At 45.5% G+C, this 27,228-nt stretch overlaps 11 non-coding genes and 1 pseudogene across 11 annotated transcripts; all 12 read right to left on the bottom strand.

The window, feature by feature from the left end:
* Window positions 1-1,285: 1,285 nt before the first annotated feature.
* Window positions 1,286-1,476, bottom strand: LOC142681766 (U2 spliceosomal RNA). Its single transcript, XR_012853638.1, has one exon. It is a non-coding gene; the product is annotated as a U2 spliceosomal RNA (small nuclear RNA).
* A 6,589-nt stretch (window positions 1,477-8,065) lies between these two features.
* LOC142681693 (U2 spliceosomal RNA) lies at window positions 8,066-8,256 on the bottom strand. Its single transcript, XR_012853573.1, has one exon. It is a non-coding gene; the product is annotated as a U2 spliceosomal RNA (small nuclear RNA).
* A 1,124-nt stretch (window positions 8,257-9,380) lies between these two features.
* LOC142681554 (U2 spliceosomal RNA) lies at window positions 9,381-9,571 on the bottom strand. Its single transcript, XR_012853447.1, has one exon. It is a non-coding gene; the product is annotated as a U2 spliceosomal RNA (small nuclear RNA).
* Window positions 9,572-10,699: 1,128 nt separating this feature from the next.
* Window positions 10,700-10,890, bottom strand: LOC142681615 (U2 spliceosomal RNA). The gene has a single exon (XR_012853503.1). It is a non-coding gene; the product is annotated as a U2 spliceosomal RNA (small nuclear RNA).
* Window positions 10,891-12,005: 1,115 nt separating this feature from the next.
* On the bottom strand, window positions 12,006-12,196 carry LOC142681692 (U2 spliceosomal RNA). The gene has a single exon (XR_012853572.1). It is a non-coding gene; the product is annotated as a U2 spliceosomal RNA (small nuclear RNA).
* A 1,114-nt stretch (window positions 12,197-13,310) lies between these two features.
* Window positions 13,311-13,501, bottom strand: LOC142681553 (U2 spliceosomal RNA). The gene has a single exon (XR_012853446.1). It is a non-coding gene; the product is annotated as a U2 spliceosomal RNA (small nuclear RNA).
* A 1,112-nt stretch (window positions 13,502-14,613) lies between these two features.
* LOC142681552 (U2 spliceosomal RNA) lies at window positions 14,614-14,804 on the bottom strand. The gene has a single exon (XR_012853445.1). It is a non-coding gene; the product is annotated as a U2 spliceosomal RNA (small nuclear RNA).
* A 1,278-nt stretch (window positions 14,805-16,082) lies between these two features.
* LOC142681687 (U2 spliceosomal RNA) lies at window positions 16,083-16,273 on the bottom strand. The gene has a single exon (XR_012853567.1). It is a non-coding gene; the product is annotated as a U2 spliceosomal RNA (small nuclear RNA).
* Window positions 16,274-17,400: 1,127 nt separating this feature from the next.
* On the bottom strand, window positions 17,401-17,585 carry LOC142681758 (U2 spliceosomal RNA). The gene has a single exon (XR_012853631.1). It is a non-coding gene; the product is annotated as a U2 spliceosomal RNA (small nuclear RNA).
* A 1,419-nt stretch (window positions 17,586-19,004) lies between these two features.
* On the bottom strand, window positions 19,005-19,115 carry LOC142681828 (U2 spliceosomal RNA; annotated as a pseudogene).
* Window positions 19,116-20,380: 1,265 nt separating this feature from the next.
* On the bottom strand, window positions 20,381-20,571 carry LOC142681549 (U2 spliceosomal RNA). The gene has a single exon (XR_012853443.1). It is a non-coding gene; the product is annotated as a U2 spliceosomal RNA (small nuclear RNA).
* A 1,118-nt stretch (window positions 20,572-21,689) lies between these two features.
* Window positions 21,690-21,881, bottom strand: LOC142681776 (U2 spliceosomal RNA). The gene has a single exon (XR_012853647.1). It is a non-coding gene; the product is annotated as a U2 spliceosomal RNA (small nuclear RNA).
* Between the last annotated feature and the right edge of the window lie 5,347 nt (window positions 21,882-27,228).

The following is a 27,228-nucleotide window of genomic DNA, read 5'->3' as shown; positions in this document are numbered from 1 at the left end:
GCCGAGAAGCGATAACCCGAACGGGCCGCGCGTTGACCGAGCCTGCCCAATACTGCTGTTCACCCCTTGCAGCGATTCAGCCTACTCCTAGGCAATTCCATGGGGCCCTGCAGGCTCACACACACTCACAGCTACTAAGCGGGAGGTGAATAAAGGCCGGAGAGGAAGCAAGACAGGATTTGCTTCTTTTGCTTGCACCACAATGCAGTGCTGAAAGAGGAGGAATCGACATAAAAACGCCTTCCTGGCAACGCCCAAATGCCCTCCTGCCGTGCAAACACTGGCAGCAGCAGCAGCAGCAGCAGCAGCAGTAAGTGCATGCCCACTGCCACCCCTTCTCCTTTCACACCTTGTATCAGCTTTAATCCAGTCCAGTGCTGCCTGCTGAGCAGCACTGACCAACACTGCCTGGGCCCAGGCTTTTATCTCTGAGGCCCCATTATGATGTCAGAAAGCTGGCTCTGGCTCCTGAGGTCTCCACTATGACACGTGCAAAGTTCCGTCTGAACTTTATATAAGACGGTGCGGCTCAGTCAGTCACTCAGTGTTGCCTGAGAGGGCAACACTGCAACAGCCGGCCCCCAGGCTGTCTTTTTTTTGCACAGCTAGTTGCCTCCAGGAGGCCACAAGAGGGAGACAAGGGACTGCAAAATGGAAAATAGGCATCCACCAACTTTACAGACAACTTGTTCTCCTTGCTCCTACAACCTCCATCCTTGCACAGTTTGTTATTCTTCCAGGTAACATAGTAACAAATCCAAATTGCTGCTCTCTTTGTAGGCAAGCAAGGGTTTGTTGCAACTGCAATTCTTACTTCTTCTTGAAATGTAGGGACCACAGTACATTCCATCACATCCATCTAGTGTACACAGGTAGGTCCATTGTGACGGGCGGGCGGGCGGGCTGGCTGCTTTAATGGCTGTTTGCTGTTCCCCTACTCCACTCCACTATTTGACTATGGTGCTGCATCAATCAGTGGCTGGCTCAGGTGCAGCTCTTTAACCTACCTAGGAGGGAGGGCGGAGAGAAGACAAGGAAGGTGAATGAGCTGTTCCAATGTGAAATGCCGGAAACACAGAAACACAGACGACACAAAACAAGAGGTGGCAATGTATTAATTAATTGCATTTAATAAATTAGCTCATTATCACACATGACTGTACAAATGCATTGTCCAACAGGTGTTGAAATAATGGGATTAAAAGGGGAGATCCCATCCGAAAGACAAAAACAATGGCAAACACAAAAAGCACTTTTGGAATCTGATTTTAGTAAACACATAAGGAAAGGGTGCACCGGTCCTGGAAATACTGCAATACCAGGTCAATGCGTGGAGTGGACAGAGCAAGCTCTATTTCCATCTCCCTGTTCTAAAAATCCATTTAATATATGGTCCCCAGATAGGGGACGTATCAGATATTAAACTGATAAGAACAGATTTTTTTTTTGAGTTGACTACCCCAACAAAGGAGGTAACCGTTTATTTAAAATTTTTGACAAAAAAAATTATTTACACGTTTTTACATTTTTACAATAAATCAATAAATACACAGGTTTTACAGCAATGGTATAATAATAAATACAAGTTATCAGATAAAATCACATAACTTATAAAAGGGCACTTGGTGGCATCAAATTATGGAACTCCATTCACTAAAAAACCATTTTCTACATAAAACAGGAGAGAGTTTTTTATCTAAAAGAAAATACTTGTGCATCTCACTTAAACAAATGGCTAAAACATCATCCACAGTTAAAACGTCATGTTTAAATAAAAGAATGTTTCTGGCCGCCCACAGAGCTGCTTTGACGCAGTTAGTGATCTTCCATGCCATCATTTTTCGGGTCTGTGTTGGGCATTCCAGACATCCATAAAAAACGCCATCGCTAGTAAATCTCTGTAGTCCTGTAATCTTCTGTGCCAAGGGGAGGATTTTTGACCACACCAATTGCGCGTAGTAGCACTGCCAGAAAAGGTGGTAGACTGTCTCATCATCTCTGCAACCTCCCCTTGGACACGCAGCCGAGTTGGTCAGTCCCCTTCGATGCTGGAATGCCCGGCATGGAAGACACTCGTGGGCACAACTCCAGGCCAGATCTTTCTGAGGATTAAAAAGATAATTAATATTTACCATTCTCCATATTTGTTTGCACTTTTGTTCACTAAAATTACTAATGGGGGCTACTAAAACATTTTCTTTTATCTTTTTTAAAACACTTTTACTATTTTGCACGTCTTCAATTCTCTTGCCTTTCAAGTTAAAAAGGTTCACAATTTTCTCTAAAATCTTGTACTGGTCAGGGAGGTTAAAAGCATACGGGGAGCTTAAAACCGTGGAGAACCATCCGTTCCTCCTCATAAAATACCCGGTGTTAAAACGGATAAAATATGACCAGTAGTGATCCTTAAAAGCAGCGTTAAGACATGCAGTAAAAAATTTGATTAAAAGAAAGGTCTTTATGTCAGGGAAATCCTTACCACCCATTAGTTTTGGCATCATCACCTTCTCTCTCCTGAGTTTTTCCATTTTGGAGTTCCATAAAAATGTAAAACAAGCTTTATTTATTTTTTTTAATAAAATATCAGGGGGAGGGAAAACCATACTCAAATATAATAAAATCGGTAAAATCACCATTTTGGTAATTAAAACTTTTCCCTCCATGGTCAGCTTTCTCAAATTCCACATACAAATCTTTTTATTAACTTTTTGTGCCACCAAGTCCCAACTGTTAAAACCATTGTTTAACTCATTGAAGGAGACCCCTAAAATCTGCACAGTCTCTGACACAGGGACTGGAATGTCCTGTAAAATCATATTGCCAATGTTTAAAATGTTACTTTTATTAAAATTGACTTTAAAACCGGAGGAGCAACAAAACTTATAGATCTGTCTTAAAGTTGTTTGTAGTGATAGGGTGTCCCTACACAGTACCGCGACATCATCCATGTACCCCACTACCTTTGCCTCTAGTCCCCCCCCGCCCGGCAGGGGGACTCCACGTATCTGTTTGCTTTTCCTCAAGGTGCACAGTAGAGGCTCAATTGCACAAATAAAAAGTAGTGGGGACAAGGGACACCCCTGCTTCACTCCGGAATTTAAAAGGACATCCTGTGTTTTAAAACCTTTGACTAAAATCTTGCTAGTGCAGTTGTCATAAAAGGCCTTCAGAGACTGTATAAAACCTTCCGGTATACCCATTTTCTCTAAAACCTTAAAAAGATAAAAGTGTGACACTCTGTCAAAGGCTTTCTCAAAGTCGATTGTTAAAACTGCCATTTTGCCTTTCCTCTCCTTTGTGTCATTAATAACATCTTTTAAAAGGTTCAGGTTATCCCATATGCTCCTCCCGGGTATCCCACAGACCTGGTTGGAGTGAATTATTTTGTTTACGACTGCTTTTAGTCTATTTGCACAAATTTTAGCCATTATCTTGTAGTCGCAATTTAGCAGTGTAATTGGTCTCCAGTTTTTAATGTCGGTTTTGTCCCCCTTTTTGTACAGCAGGGACACCTCACCTTTCTTCCAGGACCCCGGGAGGGCTTTTGTTCTAAAAACTTGTGTAAAAAGAGAGTGGAGATCTTCCTTTAAAACACCGTAAAATAGAACATAAAACTCTATGGGTATACCATCAGGACCAGGGACTTTACCTGTTTTAAAACTCTTGGTAGTTTCTAAAATTTCTTGTTCTGAAATCTCCTGTAATAAAAAGTTTTGGGAGACAGGATCTAAAACAGCATCAACCTCCTTCAATGAGTCATTCATAAAAGCATTGTCAATGTTTTTAACATTAAAAAGATCCGCATAAAACCCATGTACCTTTTTTAAAATATTTTGGGTATTTGTTTCACCTTCAATATTATCCAACAGGGTATGCTTATCATTGATTTTCTTAAAAAAATACCTGGAGCAGGTCTCGTTCTCCTCAAGATGTTTTACCTTACAGCGAAAGATTATTTCCTTTCCCCTCTGCTCCAGGCACTGGGAGATCTCTTTTTTAATCTCAATGATCTCCTTGTCCACCAGCATACCCTGTTCTCTGAATTTATATTGGGTCTGCAGACGGGTATTTAAATTTGCATAAAATTTGCATTTCTCTTTTGCTTTTCTCATCCCAATCTTAATAAAAAAATCTCTTATTTTAACTTTCATTTTTTCCCACCAGGTGACGATGGGCATATTGGGATGTCTTACCCGTCTGCAGCCTTTGTAAAAGGTAATAAAATCAGCTAAAATTTGCGGATCTTCTAAAAGGGATACGTTTAATTTCCAGGCTTTTTTCGGAGTTCTTCTTTGGTTATTACATTTCACTTTAAAATACAATAACTTATGGTCAGAAAAGACGTTTGGGTTAATATCACATTTAAAAGGCAGTATTTGATAAGAGCAGAAGATAAAATCAATCCTGGAGCTGCAGGTCACGTTGCTCCAGGTAACGCCGGCCTCTTCACATAAATCCCTGTTACATTTTTTAAAAACATCGGTGAGTTTAAAATCAGTAACAATATCTTTTAAAATTGACGAGGTCTTGTCGTAGTTCCTGCTTACTGAATTAGAGAACCGGCGTTCCCCCTTTAAAATACAATTAAAATCACCCGCTAAAACAAGTGGTTCTGAATCATTAATAAAAAGGGGTAAAATCTCTAGCATTCTAGCTCTTTCATTTCTCTCAGGAGAACCATAAAAGTTTAAAAACTGCCATTTAATACCGTCTATAAAAGCTTTGACCATTAAAATTCTGCCTGGTAAAATTTCATAAAAACTGTCAATTAAAACGTTCCCTTTAAATAAAATGGCGACACCTGCGGCTTTAGATTCGTTAGACCCGGACCACACCGAAGGTCCGAGTCTCCAATCTCTTTCATATTTTTTATAGTCCATGCGATGTGGGATGCAGCATTCCTGTAGGAAAAAAACTGACGCGGTAAGAATAGAGAGGTAATCAAACAGGGCAGCTCTTCTTGTCTTAGAATGCACGCTTCTTACATTTAAGGAAAGACCACATAACTCAGCCATGAGGAAAAGGGAGAGAGACAGTCTTTATAATCTTACCCGAGGTGGCCTCAGCAGTCCTCCGCGTCGCCAGAGACCCCACTTGCACTCTCATAGCCTTCAATTTTGGAGTCCACGGAAAATATGGAGAAGGTAGGAGAGGAACTGCCATCACTTAGCTGACCCCCCGCCATACCTGAGGCACTAATCATAAATGGATCCCATATGGACTCCACGGGCAACATTTCATCTGCTGGAGCTTTTTTGGCAGCGACCTCCCCTTCGATAGGGGCAGGAATTGCGCTCCCTGACGTCTCTGGGACCTCCGTCACCTCGGAGGCAGCTGTCCGTGTATCCCCCAACTGGCTAGAAGGGGGTGGACCTTTAGTTGTCACTTTCGGGGGCACGTCCAGTGGTTTCCCTGCCTTCGCCAATGCAGGTACTTCCATCGGCACCCCCGCTGCCACCTCCGAGTACGCCCTACGTCGCTTGTGGTTCGCTGCCGCTCCGCCCGGGTCCTCTGCCTCAGGTACAGGCTGACCCAGCATCTCTTGCGGACCAGTAGGATCAGCTTCATCCGAACTACCTGTCTCCCCAGTTTCCTGGGGGGGCTTTTTCGTCCGCTGATCACTGGATCGACGCTTGTTCCGTCTTTGCTCTTTTGGGTCACCTGTTTGGGGGGGTCTGCTAGAGGTATCCATCTCATCCTGGCCTTCTCCTTGGGGTTCCTCTCCTTCTGGGGGTACGATCTGGCCTGCTGGCTGCTCGGGACGCCTCGGCCGGACCTCGGGTTGTTCCGATCTGTGGGGACAAAATGCAAAAAGGTGACCAACTCGGCTGCAATATCGACACCTTTTCCCCAGAGGGCAAGTTTTGGCCTCGTGCTCAGAGCTGCCACAGTTCCTACAGGTGCTCTCGCAGGACTCATTGGTGTGACCGTACTTTTGGCATTTCCTACAGAATGGAGGCATCCCTGAAAAGTAAAAATCTCCTGCCATATCTCCTAATTTAAAACGTGCTGGCGGCAGCATTATCCCTCCTGTAAAATTGGCATCTCTGTAGCATGTCACTAAGAATCTCCATTTAGAGGTCCAGACCCCAACCTCATTCATGACTTTGCCAATACACTTTACCGTTTTAAAATAGGGGGATAAAAAGGACATCACATCTTTTACGTCAGCAAATGGGCAGTACATCTTAATAACAATCATTTTTGTGATGTCCAAAACATGCTCATAAAAATCCACTCCGTCCAGTCTCGGGTCCTTTTTTACTGCATATGCCGCCAGCAGATCTTGGAATACTCCATTCTGTATAAATGTGATGTCATAGGTTCTTCTTCTTGGGTAGTCCTGCACTGCCAAAATCTCCCTCTTTTGGACATTGAAAATGCCAACAAGCACGGTCTCCACCACGAATTTCAAGCCACAAGTCGTCGCCTTCTCCTCCGAAAGAATAACTCGCACGGTATTCTTAATCCGGGCATACGCCGGTATGTCACCTGGATTTTCATCCATAGTGAATCTTTTATTTTTTTGGAATAGTCACGCCACCCGTTGGTGACGTAACGTCTACGCAGCCTCCCCTTTTCGGCCGAAGCCTACACGGGGGTATGTGGATCGCAACTCGTTGCTCAGGACTAAGCCTCTCTCCCAAATAGCAGCACGGGGGTGAAGTCCAGGCGAACCTGGACGATCCCCCGAGGCCGAGAGAGAGGGTACCTGAGCACCTCCTAACCAAGACCAGGCAGCACTGACTACAAGTAATCAGAACTACACTTGATCTCAGCCAGAAGGCCGAGAAGCGATAACCCGAACGGGCCGCGCGTTGACCGAGCCTGCCCAATACTGCTGTTCACCCCTTGCAGCGATTCAGCCTACTCCTAGGCAATTCCATGGGGCCCTGCAGGCTCACACACACTCACAGCTACTAAGCGGGAGGTGAATAAAGGCCGGAGAGGAAGCAAGACAGGATTTGCTTCTTTTGCTTGCACCACAATGCAGTGCTGAAAGAGGAGGAATCGACATAAAAACGCCTTCCTGGCAACGCCCAAATGCCCTCCTGCCGTGCAAACACTGGCAGCAGCAGCAGCAGCAGCAGTAAGTGCATGCCCACTGCCACCCCTTCTCCTTTCACACCTTGTATCAGCTTTAATCCAGTCCAGTGCTGCTTGCTGAGCAGCACTGACCAACACTGCCTGGGCCCAGGCTTTTATCTCTGAGGCCCCATTATGATGTCAGAAAGCTGGCTCTGGCTCCTGAGGTCTCCACTATGACACGTGCAAAGTTCCGTCTGAACTTTATATAAGACGGTGCGGCTCAGTCAGTCACTCAGTGTTGCCTGAGAGGGCAACACTGCAACAGCCGGCCCCCAGGCTGTCTTTTTTTTGCACAGCTAGTTGCCTCCAGGAGGCCACAAGAGGGAGACAAGGGACTGCAAAATGGAAAATAGGCATCCACCAACTTTACAGACAACTTGTTCTCCTTGCTCCTACAACCTCCATCCTTGCACAGTTTGTTATTCTTCCAGGTAACATAGTAACAAATCCAAATTGCTGCTCTCTTTGTAGGCAAGCAAGGGTTTGTTGCAACTGCAATTCTTACTTCTTCTTGAAATGTAGGGACCACAGTACATTCCATCACATCCATCTAGTGTACACAGGTAGGTCCATTGTGACGGGCGGGCGGGCGGGCTGGCTGCTTTAATGGCTGTTTGCTGTTCCCCTACTCCACTCCACTATTTGACAATGGTGCTGCATCAATCAGTGGCTGGCTCAGGTGCAGCTCTTTAACCTACCTAGGAGGGAGGGCGGAGAGAAGACAAGGAAGGTGAATGAGCTGTTCCAATGTGAAATGCCGGAAACACAGAAACACAGACGACACAAAACAAGAGGTGGCAATGTGTTAATTAATTGCATTTAATAAATTAGCTCATTATCACACATGACTGTACAAATGCATTGTCCAACAGGTGTTGAAATAATGGGATTAAAAGGGGAGATCCCATCCGAAAGACAAAAACAATGGCAAACACAAAAAGCACTTTTGGAATCTGATTTTAGTAAACACATAAGGAAAGGGTGCACCCGTCCTGGAAATACTGCAATACCAGGTCAATGCGTGGAGTGGACAGAGCAAGCTCTATTTCCATCTCCCTGTTCTAAAAATCCATTTAATATATGGTCCCCAGATAGGGGACGTATCAGATATTAAACTGATAAGAACAGATACTACACTTGATCTTAGCCAAAAGGCCGAGAAGCGATAACCCGAACGTGCCGCGCGTTTTGCTTCTTTTGCTTGCACCACAATGCAGTGCTGAAAGAGGAGGAATCGACATAAAAACGCCTTCCTGGCAACGCCCAAATGCCCTCCTGCCGTGCAAACACTGGCAGCAGCAGCAGCAGCAGCAGCAGTAAGTGCATGCCCACTGCCACCCCTTCTCCTTTCACACCTTGTATCAGCTTTAATCCAGTCCAGTGCTGCCTGCTGAGCAGCACTGACCAACACTGCCTGGGCCCAGGCTTTTATCTCTGAGGCCCCATTATGATGTCAGAAAGCTGGCTCTGGCTCCTGAGGTCTCCACTATGACACGTGCAAAGTTCCGTCTGAACTTTATATAAGACGGTGTGGCTCAGTCAGTCACTCAGTGTTGCCTGAGAGGGCAACACTGCAACAGCCGGCCCCCAGGCTGTCTTTTTTTTGCACAGCTAGTTGCCTCCAGGAGGCCACAAGAGGGAGACAAGGGACTGCAAAATGGAAAATAGGCATCCACCAACTTTACAGACAACTTGTTCTCCTTGCTCCTACAACCTCCATCCTTGCACAGTTTGTTATTCTTCCAGGTAACATAGTAACAAATCCAAATTGCTGCTCTCTTTGTAGGCAAGCAAGGGTTTGTTGCAACTGCAATTCTTACTTCTTCTTGAAATGTAGGGACCACAGTACATTCCATCACATCCATCTAGTGTACACAGGTAGGTCCATTGTGACGGGCGGGCGGGCGGGCTGGCTGCTTTAATGGCTGTTTGCTGTTCCCCTACTCCACTCCACTATTTGACTATGGTGCTGCATCAATCAGTGGCTGGCTCAGGTGCAGCTCTTTAACCTACCTAGGAGGGAGGGCGGAGAGAAGACAAGGAAGGTGAATGAGCTGTTCCAATGTGAAATGCCGGAAACACAGAAACACAGACGACACAAAACAAGAGGTGGCAATGTATTAATTAATTGCATTTAATAAATTAGCTCATTATCACACATGACTGTACAAATGCATTGTCCAACAGGTGTTGAAATAATGGGATTAAAAGGGGAGATCCCATCCGAAAGACAAAAACAATGGCAAACACAAAAAGCACTTTTGGAATCTGATTTTAGTAAACACATAAGGAAAGGGTGCACCGGTCCTGGAAATACTGCAATACCAGGTCAATGCGTGGAGTGGACAGAGCAAGCTCTATTTCCATCTCCCTGTTCTAAAAATCCATTTAATATATGGTCCCCAGATAGGGGACGTATCAGATATTAAACTGATAAGAACAGATACTACACTTGATCTTAGCCAAAAGGCCGAGAAGCGATAACCCGAACGTGCCGCGCGTTTTGCTTCTTTTGCTTGCACCACAATGCAGTGCTGAAAGAGGAGGAATCGACATAAAAACGCCTTCCTGGCAACGCCCAAATGCCCTCCTGCCGTGCAAACACTGGCAGCAGCAGCAGCAGCAGCAGCAGTAAGTGCATGCCCACTGCCACCCCTTCTCCTTTCACACCTTGTATCAGCTTTAATCCAATCCAGTGCTGCCTGCTGAGCAGCACTGACCAACACTGCCTGGGCCCAGGCTTTTATCTCTGAGGCCCCATTATGATGTCAGAAAGCTGGCTCTGGCTCCTGAGGTCTCCACTATGACACGTGCAAAGTTCCGTCTGAACTTTATATAAGACGGTGCGGCTCAGTCAGTCACTCAGTGTTGCCTGAGAGGGCAACACTGCAACAGCCGGCCCCCAGGCTGTCTTTTTTTTGCACAGCTAGTTGCCTCCAGGAGGCCACAAGAGGGAGACAAGGGACTGCAAAATGGAAAATAGGCATCCACCAACTTTACAGACAACTTGTTCTCCTTGCTCCTACAACCTCCATCCTTGCACAGTTTGTTATTCTTCCAGGTAACATAGTAACAAATCCAAATTGCTGCTCTCTTTGTAGGCAAGCAAGGGTTTGTTGCAACTGCAATTCTTACTTCTTCTTGAAATGTAGGGACCACAGTACATTCCATCACATCCATCTAGTGTACACAGGTAGGTCCATTGTGACGGGCGGGCGGGCGGGCGGGCTGGCTGCTTTAATGGCTGTTTGCTGTTCCCCTACTCCACTCCACTATTTGACTATGGTGCTGCATCAATCAGTGGCTGGCTCAGGTGCAGCTCTTTAACCTACCTAGGAGGGAGGGCGGAGAGAAGACAAGGAAGGTGAATGAGCTGTTCCAATGTGAAATGCCGGAAACACAGAAACACAGACGACACAAAACAAGAGGTGGCAATGTATTAATTAATTGCATTTAATAAATTAGCTCATTATCACACATGACTGTACAAATGCATTGTCCAACAGGTGTTGAAATAATGGGATTAAAAGGGGAGATCCCATCCGAAAGACAAAAACAATGGCAAACACAAAAAGCACTTTTGGAATCTGATTTTAGTAAACACATAAGGAAAGGGTGCACCGGTCCTGGAAATACTGCAATACCAGGTCAATGCGTGGAGTGGACAGAGCAAGCTCTATTTCCATCTCCCCGTTCTAAAAATCCATTTAATATATGGTCCCCAGATAGGGGACGTATCAGATATTAAACTGATAAGAACAGATACTACACTTGATCTTAGCCAAAAGGCCGAGAAGCGATAACCCGAACGTGCCGCGCGTTTTGCTTCTTTTGCTTTCACCACAATGCAGTGCTGAAAGAGGAGGAATCGACATAAAAACGCCTTCCTGGCAACGCCCAAATGCCCTCCTGCCGTGCAAACACTGGCAGCAGCAGCAGCAGCAAGTGCATGCCCACTGCCACCCCTTCTCCTTTCACACCTTGTATCAGCTTTAATCCAGTCCAGTGCTGCCTGCTGAGCAGCACTGACCAACACTGCCTGGGCCCAGGCTTTTATCTCTGAGGCCCCATTATGATGTCAGAAAGCTGGCTCTGGCTCCTGAGGTCTCCACTATGACACGTGCAAAGTTCCGTCTGAACTTTATATAAGACGGTGCGGCTCAGTCAGTCACTCAGTGTTGCCTGAGAGGGCAACACTGCAACAGCCGGCCCCCAGGCTGTCTTTTTTTTGCACAGCTAGTTGCCTCCAGGAGGCCACAAGAGGGAGACAAGGGACTGCAAAATGGAAAATAGGCATCCACCAACTTTACAGACAACTTGTTCTCCTTGCTCCTACAACCTCCATCCTTGCACAGTTTGTTATTCTTCCAGGTAACATAGTAACAAATCCAAATTGCTGCTCTCTTTGTAGGCAAGCAAGGGTTTGTTGCAACTGCAATTCTTACTTCTTCTTGAAATGTAGGGACCACAGTACATTCCATCACATCCATCTAGTGTACACAGGTAGGTCCATTGTGACGGGCGGGCGGGCGGGCTGGCTGCTTTAATGGCTGTTTGCTGTTCCCCTACTCCACTCCACTATTTGACAATGGTGCTGCATCAATCAGTGGCTGGCTCAGGTGCAGCTCTTTAACCTACCTAGGAGGGAGGGCGGAGAGAAGACAAGGAAGGTGAATGAGCTGTTCCAATGTGAAATGCCGGAAACACAGAAACACAGACGACACAAAACAAGAGGTGGCAATGTATTAATTAATTGCATTTAATAAATTAGCTCATTATCACACATGACTGTACAAATGCATTGTCCAACAGGTGTTGAAATAATGGGATTAAAAGGGGAGATCCCATCCGAAAGACAAAAACAATGGCAAACACAAAAAGCACTTTTGGAATCTGATTTTAGTAAACACATAAGGAAAGGGTGCACCCGTCCTGGAAATACTGCAATACCAGGTCAATGCGTGGAGTGGACAGAGCAAGCTCTATTTCCATCTCCCTGTTCTAAAAATCCATTTAATATATGGTCCCCAGATAGGGGACGTATCAGATATTAAACTGATAAGAACAGATACTACACTTGATCTTAGCCAAAAGGCCGAGAAGCGATAACCCGAACGTGCCGCGCGTTTTGCTTCTTTTGCTTGCACCACAATGCAGTGCTGAAAGAGGAGGAATCGACATAAAAACGCCTTCCTGGCAACGCCCAAATGCCCTCCTGCCGTGCAAACACTGGCAGCAGCAGCAGCAGCAGTAAGTGCATGCCCACTGCCACCCCTTCTCCTTTCACACCTTGTATCAGCTTTAATCCAGTCCAGTGCTGCCTGCTGAGCAGCACTGACCAACACTGCCTGGGCCCAGGCTTTTATCTCTGAGGCCCCATTATGATGTCAGAAAGCTGGCTCTGGCTCCTGAGGTCTCCACTATGACACGTGCAAAGTTCCGTCTGAACTTTATATAAGACGGTGTGGCTCAGTCAGTCACTCAGTGTTGCCTGAGAGGGCAACACTGCAACAGCCGGCCCCCAGGCTGTCTTTTTTTTGCACAGCTAGTTGCCTCCAGGAGGCCACAAGAGGGAGACAAGGGACTGCAAAATGGAAAATAGGCATCCACCAACTTTACAGACAACTTGTTCTCCTTGCTCCTACAACCTCCATCCTTGCACAGTTTGTTATTCTTCCAGGTAACATAGTAACAAATCCAAATTGCTGCTCTCTTTGTAGGCAAGCAAGGGTTTGTTGCAACTGCAATTCTTACTTCTTCTTGAAATGTAGGGACCACAGTACATTCCATCACATCCATCTAGTGTACACAGGTAGGTCCATTGTGACGGGCGGGCGGGCTGGCTGCTTTAATGGCTGTTTGCTGTTCCCCTACTCCACTCCACTATTTGACTATGGTGCTGCATCAATCAGTGGCTGGCTCAGGTGCAGCTCTTTAACCTACCTAGGAGGGAGGGCGGAGAGAAGACAAGGAAGGTGAATGAGCTGTTCCAATGTGAAATGCCGGAAACACAGAAACACAGACGACACAAAACAAGAGGTGGCAATGTATTAATTAATTGCATTTAATAAATTAGCTCATTATCAAACATGACTGTACAAATGCATTGTCCAACAGGTGTTGAAATAATGGGATTAAAAGGGGAGATCCCATCCGAAAGACAAAAACAATGGCAAACACAAAAAGCACTTTTGGAATCTGATTTTAGTAAACACATAAGGAAAGGGTGCACCGGTCCTGGAAATACTGCAATACCAGGTCAATGCGTGGAGTGGACAGAGCAAGCTCTATTTCCATCTCCCTGTTCTAAAAATCCATTTAATATATGGTCCCCAGATAGGGGACGTATCAGATATTAAACTGATAAGAACAGATACTACACTTGATCTTAGCCAAAAGGCCGAGAAGCGATAACCCGAACGTGCTGCGCGTTTTGCTTCTTTTGCTTGCACCACAATTCAGTGCTGAAAGAGGAGGAATCGACATAAAAACGCCTTCCTGGCAACGCCCAAATGCCCTCCTGCCGTGCAAACACTGGCAGCAGCAGCAGTAAGTGCATGCCCACTGCCACCCCTTCTCCTTTCACACCTTGTATCAGCTTTAATCCAGTCCAGTGCTGCCTGCTGAGCAGCACTGACCAACACTGCCTGGGCCCAGGCTTTTATCTCTGAGGCCCCATTATGATGTCAGAAAGCTGGCTCTGGCTCCTGAGGTCTCCACTATGACACGTGCAAAGTTCCGTCTGAACTTTATATAAGACGGTGCGGCTCAGTCAGTCACTCAGTGTTGCCTGAGAGGGCAACACTGCAACAGCCGGCCCCCAGGCTGTCTTTTTTTTGCACAGCTAGTTGCCTCCAGGAGGCCACAAGAGGGAGACAAGGGACTGCAAAATGGAAAATAGGCATCCACCAACTTTACAGACAACTTGTTCTCCTTGCTCCTACAACCTCCATCCTTGCACAGTTTGTTATTCTTCCAGGTAACATAGTAACAAATCCAAATTGCTGCTCTCTTTGTAGGCAAGCAAGGGTTTGTTGCAACTGCAATTCTTACTTCTTCTTGAAATGTAGGGACCACAGTACATTCCATCACATCCATCTAGTGTACACAGGTAGGTCCATTGTGACGGGCGGGCGGGCGGGCTGGCTGCTTTAATGGCTGTTTGCTGTTCCCCTACTCCACTCCACTATTTGACTATGGTGCTGCATCAATCAGTGGCTGGCTCAGGTGCAGCTCTTTAACCTACCTAGGAGGGAGGGCGGAGAGAAGACAAGGAAGGTGAATGAGCTGTTCCAATGTGAAATGCCGGAAACACAGAAACACAGACGACACAAAACAAGAGGTGGCAATGTATTAATTAATTGCATTTAATAAATTAGCTCATTATCACACATGACTGTACAAATGCATTGTCCAACAGGTGTTGAAATAATGGGATTAAAAGGGGAGATCCCATCCGAAAGACAAAAACAATGGCAAACACAAAAAGCACTTTTGGAATCTGATTTTAGTAAACACATAAGGAAAGGGTGCACCGGTCCTGGAAATACTGCAATACCAGGTCAATGCGTGGAGTGGACAGAGCAAGCTCTATTTCCATCTCCCTGTTCTAAAAATCCATTTAATATATGGTCCCCAGATAGGGGACGTATCAGATATTAAACTGATAAGAACAGATACTACACTTGATCTTAGCCAAAAGGCCGAGAAGCGATAACCCGAACGGGCCGCGCGTTGACCGAGCCTGCCCAATACTGCTGTTCACCCCTTGCAGCGATTCAGCCTACTCCTAGGCAATTCCATGGGGCCCTGCAGGCTCACACACACTCACAGCTACTAAGCGGGAGGTGAATAAAGGCCGGAGAGGAAGCAAGACAGGATTTGCTTCTTTTGCTTGCACCACAATGCGGTGCTGAAAGAGGAGGAATCGACATAAAAACGCCTTCCTGGCAACGCCCAAATGCCCTCCTGCCGTGCAAACACTGGCAGCAGCAGCAGCAGCAGCAGCAGCAGCAGCAGTAAGTGCATGCCCACTGCCACCCCTTCTCCTTTCACACCTTGTATCAGCTTTAATCCAGTCCAGTGCTGCCTGCTGAGCAGCACTGACCAACACTGCCTGGGCCCAGGCTTTTATCTCTGAGGCCCCATTATGATGTCAGAAAGCTGGCTCTGGCTCCTGAGGTCTCCACTATGACACGTGCAAAGTTCCGTCTGAACTTTATATAAGACGGTGCGGCTCAGTCAGTCACTCAGTGTTGCCTGAGAGGGCAACACTGCAACAGCCGGCCCCCAGGCTGTCTTTTTTTTGCACAGCTAGTTGCCTCCAGGAGGCCACAAGAGGGAGACAAGGGACTGCAAAATGGAAAATAGGCATCCACCAACTTTACAGACAACTTGTTCTCCTTGCTCCTACAACCTCCATCCTTGCACAGTTTGTTATTCTTCCAGGTAACATAGTAACAAATCCAAATTGCTGCTCTCTTTGTAGGCAAGCAAGGGTTTGTTGCAACTGCAATTCTTACTTCTTCTTGAAATGTAGGGACCACAGTACATTCCATCACATCCATCTAGTGTACACAGGTAGGTCCATTGTGACGGGCGGGCGGGCGGGCTGGCTGCTTTAATGGCTGTTTGCTGTTCCCCTACTCCACTCCACTATTTGACTATGGTGCTGCATCAATCAGTGGCTGGCTCAGGTGCAGCTCTTTAACCTACCTAGGAGGGAGGGCGGAGAGAAGACAAGGAAGGTGAATGAGCTGTTCCAATGTGAAATGCCGGAAACACAGAAACACAGACGACACAAAACAAGAGGTGGCAATGTATTAATTAATTGCATTTAATAAATTAGCTCATTATCACACATGACTGTACAAATGCATTGTCCAACAGGTGTTGAAATAATGGGATTAAAAGGGGAGATCCCATCCGAAAGACAAAAACAATGGCAAACACAAAAAGCACTTTTGGAATCTGATTTTAGTAAACACATAAGGAAAGGGTGCACCGGTCCTGGAAATACTGCAATACCAGGTTAATGCGTGGAGTGGACAGAGCAAGCTCTATTTCCATCTCCCTGTTCTAAAAATCCATTTAATATATGGTCCCCAGATAGGGGACGTATCAGATATTAAACTGATAAGAACAGATACTACACTTGATCTTAGCCAAAAGGCCGAGAAGCGATAACCCGAACGTGCTGCGCGTTTTGCTTCTTTTGCTTGCACCACAATGCAGTGCTGAAAGAGGAGGAATCGACATAAAAACGCCTTCCTGGCAACGCCCAAATGCCCTCCTGCCGTGCAAACACTGGCAGCAGCAGCAGCAGCAGCAGCAGCAGTAAGTGCATGCCCACTGCCACCCCTTCTCCTTTCACACCTTGTATCAGTTTTAATCCAGTCCAGTGCTGCCTGCTGAGCAGCACTGACCAACACTGCCTGGGCCCAGGCTTTTATCTCTGAGGCCCCATTATGATGTCAGAAAGCTGGCTCTGGCTCCTGAGGTCTCCACTATGACACGTGCAAAGTTCCGTCTGAACTTTATATAAGACGGTGCGGCTCAGTCAGTCACTCAGTGTTGCCTGAGAGGGCAACACTGCAACAGCCGGCCCCCAGGCTGTCTTTTTTTTGCACAGCTAGTTGCCTCCAGGAGGCCACAAGAGGGAGACAAGGGACTGCAAAATGGAAAATAGGCATCCACCAACTTTACAGACAACTTGTTCTCCTTGCTCCTACAACCTCCATCCTTGCACAGTTTGTTATTCTTCCAGGTAACATAGTAACAAATCCAAATTGCTGCTCTCTTTGTAGGCAAGCAAGGGTTTGTTGCAACTGCAATTCTTACTTCTTCTTGAAATGTAGGGACCACAGTACATTCCATCACATCCATCTAGTGTACACAGGTAGGGCCATTGTGACGGGCGGGCGGGCGGGCTGGCTGCTTTAATGGCTGTTTGCTGTTCCCCTACTCCACTCCACTATTTGACTATGGTGCTGCATCAATCAGTGGCTGGCTCAGGTGCAGCTCTTTAACCTACCTAGGAGGGAGGGCGGAGAGAAGACAAGGAAGGTGAATGAGCTGTTTCAATGTGAAATGCCGGAAACACAGAAACACAGACGACACAAAACAAGAGGTGGCAATGTATTAATTAATTGCATTTAATAAATTAGCTCATTATCACACATGACTGTACAAATGCATTGTCCAACAGGTGTTGAAATAATGGGATTAAAAGGGGAGATCCCATCCGAAAGACAAAAACAATGGCAAACACAAAAAGCACTTTTGGAATCTGATTTTAGTAAACACATAAGGAAAGGGTGCACCGGTCCTGGAAATACTGCAATACCAGGTCAATGCGTGGAGTGGACAGAGCAAGCTCTATTTCCATCTCCCTGTTCTAAAAATCCATTTAATATATGGTCCCCAGATAGGGGACGTATCAGATATTAAACTGATAAGAACAGATTTTTTTTTTTTTTAAAAATATAAGAACAGATTAGATAAGGTTTCCACTCAGATCCGTCTCGAGTTAAATTTTAAACTTCAAATTTAAAGACTTGATCATCATTATGAAAAAACCAAATATAATTTTTATTTCTCTCTCTCTCTTTTTTTTTTTTTTTTTTTAAAGTAAAATTAATAAAACAAACCGTTTCTTACAGCGATTACACCAAGCATATCCACAAGATGTTCTCGAAGATCTTGACCGTCCCATTCCAAATTTACAATACATGCCAACCAGGTTGGTACTTTATATCTCTCCAGAAAATCTGGTATATTCCCTCTTAAACAGGTTCGTACCCGCCTCCGAACCTTCTCAAAATTAATTTTATCTCTTAATCCCTCCACGTCTTTCACTAGTTTATCTCTTTCTGCTCTATCTTCATCTGAAACTACATTTTGTTCCACAATTTTCCTCCTTTTTGTTTCATCACTTTTTTTAACCTCAACACTTTTCCCCGCTCCTCCCTTTTTCTGTGGTTTATCCTCTTTTTGTGGGGTAACTTTCTCTTCCTTTCTTTTAACGGTCTTCTTACTCTCCTCCTTTGCTTCACTTTTACTTTTTTTTGGACAATTTTTAAACACATGCCCTTCTTCTCTACACATGTTACACACTTTGCCCTTCTCACAATCATTATACTTATGACCTTCCTTAAAACATTTGGTACAAATTATTTTTCCACAATTCTCCTTCTCATGCCCATACTCTTTACAATTGTGGCAAAAAATCCCCATTCCAAAAAAGTAGAGATTCCCACTTGCACTGCCAATTTTAAAGCGTGCTGGAGGAAGCAATAAGTTTCCAGCCTCTCCAACTGCCTTAAATTTACACAGGAATTTCCATTTACCTGTCCAGAATCCAAAGGGATTAAAGACCTTACCCTTCTCCACCACCTCCTCACAGAACTTAGTGAGAAAGCATATAATATCGTCTTTACACACATAGGGGGAAAACATTTTAACAATGACCAACTTTTTGCTAGGAGCAAAGTGCGGTGTTACAATCACACCAAACAGTCTTGGATCCTGCTTCTTCTTCTTTAAAGTGTCCAGAAAATCCAGATAAATGTCCTCTGTACAAAAAGTGACATCGAAACATCCTCTTCTTGGATAGTCCATTACAGACAATATCCATTGTCTCTCCAACTGGAAAAGATCAAGCAAGAGTACCTTCGTTAGGAATTCCAAGTCTCTGCTTTGTCCTCCAGATTCCTCCATCGTAAAACGAACAGCATTCCGAGTACGCATGTAGTCAGGGACTTCCTCCATCCTGCCGCAACAAAAGCCAACGATATCCAAAGAAATCCAAAGATAGTACCTTCAGCACCTAGATGCCAGGCAAGTGATCGCTCCCCGTTGCCCTGGACTAATCCTCCTCCCCAATAGCAGCAGAGGGGTGAAGTCTCTCCTAAGAGAAACGATCCCCCCAGGCCAAGGAAAAGGGTACCAGGGCACCTCCTGACCAAGAAACAAGGCAATACCCTAAAGTACTACACTTGATCTTAGCCAAAAGGCCGAGAAGCGATAACCCGAACGGGCCGCGCGTTGACCGAGCCTGCCCAATACTGCTGTTCACCCCTTGCAGCGATTCAGCCTACTCCTAGGCAATTCCATGGGGCCATGCAGGCTCACACACACTCACAGCTACTAAGCGGGAGGTGAATAAAGGCCGGAGAGGAAGCAAGACAGGATTTGCTTCTTTTGCTTGCACCACAATGCAGTGCTGAAAGAGGAGGAATCGACATAAAAACGCCTTCCTGGCAACGCCCAAATGCCCTCCTGCCGTGCAAACACTGGCAGCAGCAGCAGCAGCAGCAGCAGTAAGTGCATGCCCACTGCCACCCCTTCTCCTTTCACACCTTGTATCAGCTTTAATCCAGTCCAGTGCTGCCTGCTGAGCAGCACTGACCAACACTGCCTAGGCCCAGGCTTTTATCTCTGAGGCCCCATTATGATGTCAGAAAGCTGGCTCTGGCTCCTGAGGTCTCCACTATGACACGTGCAAAGTTCCATCTGAACTTTATATAAGACGGTGCGGCTCAGTCAGTCACTCAGTGTTGCCTGAGAGGGCAACACTGCAACAGCCGGCCCCCAGGCTGTCTTTTTTTTGCACAGCTAGTTGCCTCCAGGAGGCCACAAGAGGGAGACAAGGGACTGCAAAATGGAAAATAGGCATCCACCAACTTTACAGACAACTTGTTCTCCTTGCTCCTACAACCTCCATCCTTGCACAGTTTGTTATTCTTCCAGGTAACATAGTAACAAATCCAAATTGCTGCTCTCTTTGTAGGCAAGCAAGGGTTTGTTGCAACTGCAATTCTTACTTCTTCTTGAAATGTAGGGACCACAGTACATTCCATCACATCCATCTAGTGTACACAGGTAGGTCCATTGTGACGGGCGGGCGGGCTGGCTGCTTTAATGGCTGTTTGCTGTTCCCCTACTCCACTCCACTATTTGACTATGGTGCTGCATCAATCAGTGGCTGGCTCAGGTGCAGCTCTTTAACCTACCTAGGAGGGAGGGCGGAGAGAAGACAAGGAAGGTGAATGAGCTGTTCCAATGTGAAATGCCGGAAACACAGAAACACAGACGACACAAAACAAGAGGTGGCAATGTATTAATTAATTGCATTTAATAAATTAGCTCATTATCACACATGACTGTACAAATGCATTGTCCAACAGGTGTTGAAATAATGGGATTAAAAGGGGAGATCCCATCCGAAAGACAAAAACAATGGCAAACACAAAAAGCACTTTTGGAATCTGATTTTAGTAAACACATAAGGAAAGGGTGCACCGGTCCTGGAAATACTGCAATACCAGGTCAATGCGTGGAGTGGACAGAGCAAGCTCTATTTCCATCTCCCTGTTCTAAAAATCCATTTAATATATGGTCCCCAGATAGGGGACGTATCAGATATTAAACTGATAAGAACAGATACTACACTTGATCTTAGCCAAAAGGCCGAGAAGCGATAACCCGAACGTGCCGCGCGTTTTGCTTCTTTTGCTTGCACCACAATGCAGTGCTGAAAGAGGAGGAATCGACATAAAAACGCCTTCCTGGCAACGCCCAAATGCCCTCCTGCCGTGCAAACACTGGCAGCAGCAGCAGCAGCAGTAAGTGCATGCCCACTGCCACCCCTTCTCCTTTCACACCTTGTATCAGCTTTAATCCAGTCCAGTGCTGCCTGCTGAGCAGCACTGACCAACACTGCCTGGGCCCAGGCTTTTATCTCTGAGGCCCCATTATGATGTCAGAAAGCTGGCTCTGGCTCCTGAGGTCTCCACTATGACACGTGCAAAGTTCCGTCTGAACTTTATATAAGACGGTGCGGCTCAGTCAGTCACTCAGTGTTGCCTGAGAGGGCAACACTGCAACAGCCGGCCCCCAGGCTGTCTTTTTTTTGCACAGCTAGTTGCCTCCAGGAGGCCACAAGAGGGAGACAAGGGACAGCAAAATGGAAAATAGGCATCCACCAACTTTACAGACAACTTGTTCTCCTTGCTCCTACAACCTCCATCCTTGCACAGTTTGCTATTCTTCCAGGTAACATAGTAACAAATCCAAATTGCTGCTCTCTTTGTAGGCAAGCAAGGGTTTGTTGCAACTGCAATTCTTACTTCTTCTTGAAATGTAGGGACCACAGTACATTCCATCACATCCATCTAGTGTACACAGGTAGGTCCATTGTGACGGGCGGGCGGGCGGGCTGGCTGCTTTAATGGCTGTTTGCTGTTCCCCTACTCCACTCCACTATTTGACTATGGTGCTGCATCAATCAGTGGCTGGCTCAGGTGCAGCTCTTTAACCTACCTAGGAGGGAGGGCGGAGAGAAGACAAGGAAGGTGAATGAGCTGTTCCAATGTGAAATGCCGGAAACACAGAAACACAGACAACACAACACAAGAGGTGGCAATGTATTAATTAATTGCATTTAATAAATTAGCTCATTATCACACATGACTGTACAAATGCATTGTCCAACAGGTGTTGAAATAATGGGATTAAAAGGGGAGATCCCATCCGAAAGACAAAAACAATGGCAAACACAAAAAGCACTTTTGGAATCTGATTTTAGTAAACACATAAGGAAAGGGTGCACCGGTCCTGGAAATACTGCAATACCAGGTCAATGCGTGGAGTGGATAGAGCAAGCTCTATTTCCATCTCCCTGTTCTAAAAATCCATTTAATATATGGTCCCCAGATAGGGGACGTATCAGATATTAAACTGATAAGAACAGATAAGGTTTCAACAAAGTTTTTTATTGGCAAAAATAATATATTTTACAGACTTTTTTTTAAAATTGAAACCACAAGATAAAATCAACAGCATAATACATGAATATTCATACATTTAAATGAATACAAAAGTAATAATAATAAGACCAGTAATACAGATGTTATAATAAAAGTACAGAACAATAGCAGGATAAAATTTATACAGGGCATAAAAGACATAAAAGAATAAAACCATTTTTATTTACAATGTTATGGTATTCCACATTTGCAAACACCACATGGATGTTGCTTCTTTTACCCCTAGCTGCTTTTTGTCCCTAAGATAATAAATATACATTTCACTTAGGGCATATTTCACACAATTTTTAACGTCAATAAAATCATGTTTAAAAAGCAGAATGTTCCTAACCTTCCAGATGGCATTCTTAAAACAGTTTAAAATGATCCAACAGACCATTTGCTGTTTAAAACTTGGGCAGTTAAAAAGACCATAAAACACGTATTCAAATTTAAGATCTTTAAGACCGCAGGCCCATTTCAGCAATGGGCCTACCTTCCTCCAAACCTCCTGTGCATATGGGCAGTTCCAAAACAGGTGCATTACCGTCTCGTCGTCACCACACCTGTCTCTCGGGCACTTGGCTCTCGCCACCAGTCCTCGCCTATGCTGGAATTCACGAGTAGGGAGGCACTGGTGAACGATTGCCCAGGCAAGGTCCTTGTGCACATTTGCCATAAATTTCCCGAAAACGTTCCGCCACACCACCTTGGACCTTGCCTGTGAGAAATTTGAAACTGCCAGTGTATCCTCCTGCCGCCTACAGGAGAGTGACACTTTTTTCTGGTCCCCCAATATGTCAGGCTCCAATTCTTGGAGACCTAGGAGCCTGACAGTTTTTTCGAGCACCGCATATTGTTTTGGGGGACACAGAAGCACAGGAGAATTCAAAGGGACACGAAACCATCGTTTAAAAATCATGCCCGTAGCGTACTTTAAAAAGTAGCTAAAAATACCATCAGAATTATACATTTTAAAACAGAAGCAAAAGTATTTAATGTAAAAGAAGTTAAAAAGGTTAGGAACATCTCTCCCGCCATTGTCCTTACATCTGTACATAAAATCACGTTTTAGTTTTTCCATTTTGGAACCCCATAAAAACATAAAACAGATCCTGGTCACTTTTTTAATATATAAAATTGTTGGAGGGAAAACCATAGCTACATAAAGCATTATGGGTAATAAAACAGATTTAATTATTAAAACTTTTCCCTCCATGGTGAGATTTCTCAAATTCCACATTAAAACCTTTTTTTCCATTTTGGCAATTACTGAATCCCAATTGGGTCTCCCATCGTTTTCTTGATTAAAAACAATTCCTAAAATTTTTATCTGATCCTGCTGCATGTTAACTCCTGGTGTCACAGAGGAATCCCATACACCAGTATAAAAACAGTCACACTTATCAACGTTTAATTTAAAACCAGAGGCTTCACAAAAAAAGCCGGTGTTCCTCAATGCCCGTCTCATAGAAGCGGCGTCTGGGCATAGGACGGTGGCGTCATCCATATAGCCTAGGATTTTTACCTGGTTCCCCCTTCCTCCAGGTATGGGCACGCCTCTGATGACTTTATCATCTCTTATTAGGGTGAACAGAGGTTCTATGGCACAAATAAAAAGGAGCGGAGACAACGGGCACCCCTGTTTCACCCCTGATAAAAGAGGAACACCTTTAGTTAAAAATCCGTTGATAGAAATTTGGCTAAAACAGGATCGATATAAAAGCTTAATACGTGTTAAAATAATTTCAGGAACAGCCATCTTTTTAAGAACCATAAAAAGATATTCATGGGAGACCCGGTCAAAAGCCTTCTCGAAATCTAAGGATAAAATAGCAAGGCTTTGACCCCTTTCTTTAAAATACCAAATGATGTCACGTAAAATATTCAGGGACTCAGTAATTGACCTCCCAGGTACCCCACATACCTGGTTTGGATGGATTAATTTATGAATAAAAGGTTTAAAACGGATTGTTATTAGTTTAGCTAAAATTTTACAATCAACGTTTAAAAGAGTAATAGGGCGCCAGTTTTTTAACTGGTCCCTCTCACCTTTTTTAAAAATTAAGGACACAATCCCCCTCCTCCAGGAAGGGGGCAGCTCTTCAGTAATAAAAACTTCCTTATACAATAAAAACATGTCATTCTTTAAAATTTCCCAAAAAGCATGATAAAATTCGATGGGCAGACCATCTTCCCCAGGAGCTTTCCCATTAGAAAAACTTTTAAAAGCAAATAAAAGTTCCTCCAAGGTAATATTACGGGATAAAACTTCCTGGTCTAAAATATCTAGCTTGGCATCAAGGGAATTAAGAACATGTTCTAAAAAGGAAGGATCAATATTTTTCTTGTTAAAAAGAGATTGGTAGAAATTAAAAGCAGAATTTAAAATGCCGACCATAGTGGTTTCTCCTTCAAGGTTTAAAATGACATCTCGTTTATCCATTACCTTTTTGAAGAAGAACCGGGAACACTTCTCGCCATCCTCGAGGTGCTTTACATGTGAATTAAAAATTATTTGTTTCCCTTTCTCTTCTATGGCATGTTTTATTTCAGCTTTAAGATTTAAGATATCATCATCAACATCCATACCAATCTCCTTCAATTTAAAAAGTACATGTAAACGTTTATTAAGAACATAAAACCATTGTTTTTTCTCTTTTGCTTTCTTCTTACCTGCTCGAATAAAAAAAGCTCTGATTTTGGGTTTAATGCCCTCCCACCAGTGTAGCATAGGCTGACTGGGCGCTCTATGGGACTGCCAACACTGGTAGGTCCGCACAAACTCCTCTTTAATGATGGGGTCCTCCAGGAGTGTGGTGTTTAGTCTCCAGGGACCCCTACAAGCTTTTTGCTCTCCCTCTAGCTCCAGGTGCACTGAAAGGAGCTTGTGATCAGATAAAATATTTGTTAAAAGCAAACATTTTTTGGGAATAAAACTATTGGAAGTGAAAATAAAATCAATTCTGGAGCTCACTCTTCCATTGGACCAGGTGGGGCCTGGGTCCGCAGGCAAGAGTTCCCTCCAGCAATCTTTCAATTTAAAATCACCAATAAAATTCTTGAGCAGGTAAGAAGTACGGTCAATTTTTCGATTAAAATCCCCACCCTGCCGGTGTTCTCCATCTCGCACACAGTTAAAATCACCACCCACCAGCAGGGGGGTAGACCCAACACAAAACAATGGTAAAATCTCTAATAGTTCTGCCCTCTCCTGTTTGGTAGGAGGGGCATAAACGTTTAAAACACGAATTAAAATTCCATTAAAAAGCAAATGTATTAAAATAGCTCTGCCGGGCATGATTTCAGTCACTGTTTGGATGGAGATAAAACGACCTCGGCAGAGCAATCCAACCCCCGCAGAGCGACAGTCATTTCCACCAGACCAGACTGAGGGGCCTAGTTTCCAGTCCATCTTTAAATCTTGATATTCCAAGTCATTAGGGATTCCACATTCTTGAAGCAGGCAAAGGTCAAAGTCCACAGTCTCTAAAAATGAAAATAAAGCAGTCCTGCGGACAGGGCTCTTTAGGGACCTCACATTTAGTGAGGCGACTTTGATAGGAACCAACATAGTCTTAGTTGAGGTCAGGGTCCGAACCAGAAGAGTCGTACTCGGAGATCAGCTGCGAGTCTGGACCCCCTTTTTGAGGGGTCAATAAATCTTGGATGTTGGTAGGGTCAGAGCCAGATACGTGGGCGGCTCCAACCCCCACACTGCTCTCATCCGAACTCCGATAGGCAGCTTTCCTCCGAACTCCGGACTCCTCTTCCTCTCGCTGTCTCTTTGCAGAATGGCTCCTATCCATCTCCTCGAAGTCGCTCTCACCCATCTCTGGCCCCTGGCTGAAGATATCGCTGATGTCCTTCCTGGGCAGCTGCACAGGGGCCTGTGAGGTCCCATCACTCTTGGCAACCTTTGCCTGCTTACGGGGAGCCTTCATCGCAAGCCCCTCCACAACCGCAGTGGAGGAACTTTGCTCCGACCCCCCCGTTGACCGGAAATGGTCAAAACGAGGCTCCAATCCAACATATTTTAGGGTTTTCTTAATGGAGCCCTCGTCTGACACAGAGTGTCTCCGCTCCATGCCCACACTCTTGGGACAGGCGTCAGGTCCTACTGCAGAACCTACGGAGCCACGACGCCTGTCGCTAACCACTGCCTCAACAGGGTCCACTGCAGGCGGAGCAGAGGACCTGTTTGCAGAGGTGCCGGTCAACTTATGTCCAGCAGAGTCAGAATTCCTCCTGCTCTGCCTGGACCCGATGGAATCCCTATGGCCGTCCCTCGAGGCTGACATCAGTGGGCCCCCCGATGGAGCTGTGAAGGACTTTGGCCTGGACCCCTCAGTCGTCAATGCTCGTTTTGGGGCATTACCAGCGGCGTCTGCACATGTTGCAAACTGCCGCTCTGGCCCTGGTCTGGGTGGCCCAGATTTCGCTCTGCGGGGGCAATCTTTAAAAGCATGCCCAGTCATGCCGCACAGATTGCACAACACCTCGGAACTGCATTTTGCCGCTACGTGTCCAACCTGGCCACACCTGTTACACTGCACCACATGGGGCCGGTCACAATGTTCTCTGGTGTGGCCATATCTCAAGCAGTTCCGGCAGGCTATTGGCATCTGGGGGTAAAATAGGAATCCTCGATTCTTCCCAATGGCAAAGTTCTGGGGTGGGTGATGTAAGCCTCCAATGCCATTGGGATCCTGGCGGAACTTCACCCAATATTTTCTTTTGCCATTCCAGAAGCTCTGGGTGTTCAAGATTTTATGTGAGAAGCGGACCTCCCTGCAGTAACGACTGAGGAAGGTTTCAATGTCACACTCTGAGACAAATGGACTGAACATGCACATCACGAGCGGGACTTCTTCCTCCCCGTAGAGGAATAAAAAGTTCAGTCCATTTAGCCGCTCCTCACTCTGGTCCGCATCAGACAATCTTTTGTGCATGTTGTCGCAACATGCCGCGGCCGTAAAGGATACGGTGTACCGACCGCGGCTTTCCTGGTCGTTGAGACACAGGATGTCCGCCCGCTTGAGCCCCAGGAAGTCCAGCAGAATCACCTCCACAATGAAGCGAAGGTTCTTCCGCTGGCGATGGCCTTCTTCCACCTCGATGCGGACGGACTGGCGCAACCGGGTGTCCCCGGATGCAAATCCAAATGAAAATGGCATTTTCAGTGCCTGGGGGCTAAGCCTGTCCCTTATAGCAGCAAGGGCTCAGATTCCACAATTAAGTGGAACCCTCCCCCAAGGCCAAGGATTAGGGTACCCCAGACACCTACGAAGCCCGATAAACGCCCTCGGAACGCTCTTAGAAAAACGCCTCA

The sequence above is a fragment of the Rhinoderma darwinii genome (assembly GCF_050947455.1).
Source record: "Rhinoderma darwinii isolate aRhiDar2 chromosome 2 unlocalized genomic scaffold, aRhiDar2.hap1 SUPER_2_unloc_6, whole genome shotgun sequence".
Classification (NCBI taxonomy): domain Eukaryota; kingdom Metazoa; phylum Chordata; class Amphibia; order Anura; family Rhinodermatidae; genus Rhinoderma; species Rhinoderma darwinii.
Note: the sequence above shows the minus strand (reverse complement) of the source record. Positions and strands in the feature narration are given on the sequence as shown.